At 28.1% G+C, this 4,223-nt stretch overlaps 1 pseudogene; it reads left to right on the top strand.

Annotated features, from left to right (window-relative positions):
* The first annotated feature begins 418 nt into the window (after positions 1–418).
* LOC111896125 (CENP-B homolog protein 2-like) lies at positions 419–4,223 on the top strand (annotated as a pseudogene).

Below are 4,223 nucleotides of genomic sequence, written 5' to 3' on the forward strand. Positions count from 1 at the left end.
TATTCTGATGAAAGATGGTGGTGGTGATATAGCTCTCTAGCGAGTTAATTATTAGCCCCCAACAACAGGAGGAATTTCAAGGCCCTATTTTAGGGTTTTCAAAGTTCCATTTTAGGGTTTCCATGGTTCGATTTCAGGGGTTTCATCATTTCCATCTCCTCTTTCGCGGCACCATCTCTTTCATCTGAAACACAAATTCAAAACAAATGTCTTTAATCTGGTACACATAAGTTAGTGAAATTAGGAATTTATGAACGCAGCTAGAATGTACATGTGATAAATTAGGAAAAATAAATAGGAATCAGATCCTATTATATGAGCTCTTGGGTATATAGTAAGGAAAATGATCACCAGAAACCAGTTTGGAATTGCTACGACATCGAAGATCTTTTGATGAAAATTAGCATTGGACATAATGATGAGAACAGAGGTTAAATGGTGGGATTATGGTGGTGTTTTGCTATGGCTGGATGTTGATGATGGGGTAATCAATAGTGTATTATGTACGGTTCCACCAAGCATATGGTGGTGGTGATGGTGGTTGAATGACATCCGATATATATATATATATATATATATATATATATATATATATATATATATATATATATATATATATATATATATACAGAGAGAGAGAGAGAATGAGGGTTGTAAGAGATTTTAGTTTTTATTTTTTATTTTTATTTATTTAAATAGAAAAAAAATAAAGAAAATAGAAAAAAGAAATGAAAAGGGTAAAACTCTCCTTTTAAGTGTATCAGGGACCAAAAACCTAGTAAAACTTTGATTTTAGACCTTCCATGCAAGTTGAAAACTTTTTGAACCATATCCAAAGTTTTTTTAATACAATAAGGACCAATTTTGCAGTTTTGTCTATAATCTGTCAAAATATACAGATTAAGAGAATTATCATCCTTAAAATCAAAATTTTAAAATTAGTAGAGTCTATTATCTCTTAAATTTCACAAATTTTCTTTTTTTAAATATAGTTATTTGACTAAAATACCCTTACAATGAGATTTATGTGACTATTCTATTTTTGGTTAATTAAATAATATTGGTAAATCATTTTCTAAAATAACTAAAACTATTGGTCGACATTTTCCTATATCCACACAATAATTGTCATCCACATTATAACCTATATATATATATATATATATATATATATATATATATATATATATATATATATATATATATATATATATATTGAAACCTAAAAATTGGTAGGAACCGCGATGACTATTCTCTACCAATCATTTCGTCAGGGGCACAAAATGTCCAACCCATTTAGTTGGTCGTGACCCTTTCGCACGCGACACACGTCCATGGAACGTAATACGACCTCGAGGGAATAATCATGTACGACGAACGTCCATAAAATGTCATATATATGAGTTTTTATTTTATTTTGTTTTTTTTTTTCGATTTTTATTTATTTATTATTTCTTTTCTTTAAAAAAATTATATAAAAAAAAAAAAAAACTAAATAGGTGTATGCTCGGTTTTTAACATTTTTAATTTTTTTTCGTATTTTAATTTTTCGTTTTTTTTTAAAATTTATTTATTTTCTTTTGTTTTTTAAATATATTTACTACATACTTGAAGATACTAGGGTTTTTTTTCTTTATTTTTTGTTTTTATTTTTCTTTGTTATTATTATTTTTTGTAAACTAAATATCGGTTTGTGTTTTCAATGTTTACCAATTATAAAAGTTTAAACAAGAAGAATACTAAGAATCATAGTATTTTTCGTTCATCCTTTTTTGGAATCATATTATTTTTGGATCAGATAATTTTGAATCAAATTATTTTCAATTATAGTATTTCGAATTATAACAATATTATGCATCATACTTTTTTTTTGGATCATGTTAATTTAGATCATATTAATTTGGATCGTAATATACTGTATTAAATAAAGTTTTTGCTCAATACAACATTTTGATCATTATATTTTTTTAATCATTTAATTTTGAATCATAAAAAAAATATAATAATTAAAGATTATTAAATATTTGAATCAAAATATTTTTAGATCATAGCAAGTTGAGGGTCATAAAAATATTGAAACATAATATTTTTGAAACATAAATATTTTGAATAATCTCTATTTCGATCATATTATGTTCAATGTTTTTTAAAAAAAAAATTAATATTTGAAAATCAAGTTTGGTATCTAAAACACCTTATTTTATAATAATTCTTTTTACAAAGTCATTATAATAGAGAGCAGAAGTATTTCTTAAATTTTTATAATTTTTGAAGAATTTTTTTTTCTGCGTTTTTTAATAAATATAAAAAAATCAAATTTTCATGATTGTGCTCATTTTGTTGAGAATAAAATTTTAAGAACTTTGTTTTTTTTTTTAAGAATTTGTTTTTTCAAAGAAAAAAAAAATTATGACCATTCAATAAGGGCTGGACACTTGTTATGCTGGGGGTAAGGGCAAATGTCATCGTCTGGAGAGGTCACATAGGCCAAATTTTCTTTTTCTTTTTTATTTTAATCTTTTTGCTTTTATCACTTGTACCAATCAAACAATTAGCCTTCTCGGGAAATTATGAAAATCTCGCAATTGATTACCAAAATACCATATCTTCTTGTGAAATTTTAACGATAAATAAAATCAAATTTTGGTCATTTATTTTTACAATCTTAAGGCAAAATATTATCCTTGCGGTTCCTATCATTATTGAGTTCCTGCTTGATCATATATATATATATATATATATATATATATATATATATATATATATATATATATATATATATATAGTTGGCTTATATTCGTGAGCAACTCTTAAATTAATGCATCAACATCAACCTTCAAAATTTTTATGTCCATTCACTTTACCTATTTGAATAAAACGGAAACAAGGACCTTCAAAATTCCCATGTACATTCACACATTAATGAACTTGTCAAGTTCAATGTACATAGATTTAGATTGATCACTATAAAATGTCTAATGATAAATTTTAAAAGCACATCATATATGGCTTCTAAACTAAAATGTGTTAAAAAAATCAACAATGATCAATCAACAAAGAAAACTATTATTATTAGAGAGGTCACAAAGGATGCACTCAACAAGATTTGGTGAAGTGGGTTAACAAAACTTTTGATTTGAAAGTTAGTCAAGGAACACTATCAAACACTCTTAAGAGATCATCGGAGTTCCTATCAGCTAACCTTGACAAAGATGGATCTTCCAAGCGTCACAAAGCAGCCAGGTATTCGGACATGGAGAAAGCTGTTTATGAATGGTTTCTCCAACATCAAGAGCGTGTAAATATAACACGAGAGTTAATCATAGAGAAGACGGTTGAGACGTTGAAGCTTTTGTATCCACATGATTCTTCTGAGAATAATCTTTCACATGGTTGGCTTGAGAAATTCAAGTTAAGGCATGGTATCAAATTGTATCGCCAATTCGGAGAAAGTGGCTCAGTCGACACACATGACATGGAGAATAAATTGGAGTCTATAAGGGAAAAAAATTATTCAATTTCCAATGAAAGATGGTTTTAATATGGATGAAACTGATTTGTTTTACAGGTTACAAGCTGACCATTCACTTGCAACAAAACAACTTGAAAGTAGGAAACAGGACAAGGAAAGACTTATAATTGTTATCTGATGCAATGTGGATGGCTCGGAAAAAATTCCTTTATGGATCATTGGTAAGCATTCAAAGCCACGTTGTTTTAAGAATGTCAACATGAATAGCCTAGATTGTGAATATCGTGCCAGCAAAAGAGCATGGATAACTGAGTTGCTTTTTGAAGAATATGTTCGTTGGCTAGATGATCAAATGCATGGTTGAAATTAAAATTCCCTTGGTAGTTGATAATTGTCCAGCCCATTCAAAAAATATTCAAGGGTTGCAAAACATCGAGTTATTTTTTCTACCGCCAAACATGACTTCAAAAGTTCAACCATGTGATGCTAGGATAATTAGAGCCTTTAAAATGTATTACCATAAAAGGTTTTATCGTAAGATTTTGGAAGGTTATGAGTTACACATCTCTTCCTCCGAAGATTAATATTTCAGATGCCATCAACTTGGCCATCTCGGTTTAGAGAAATGTGAAAGAAGAGTCCATAGCAAATTGCTTTCGACACTGTATAATTTGTTTGGATAATTCAATCGGCTCAAATGATTTAAACGATGCAATTTCTGGACAAGACATTCATGAGTTTCAGAACTTGA

The sequence above is a fragment of the Lactuca sativa genome, chromosome 8, assembly GCF_002870075.4.
Source record: "Lactuca sativa cultivar Salinas chromosome 8, Lsat_Salinas_v11, whole genome shotgun sequence".
NCBI lineage: Eukaryota > Viridiplantae > Streptophyta > Magnoliopsida > Asterales > Asteraceae > Lactuca > Lactuca sativa.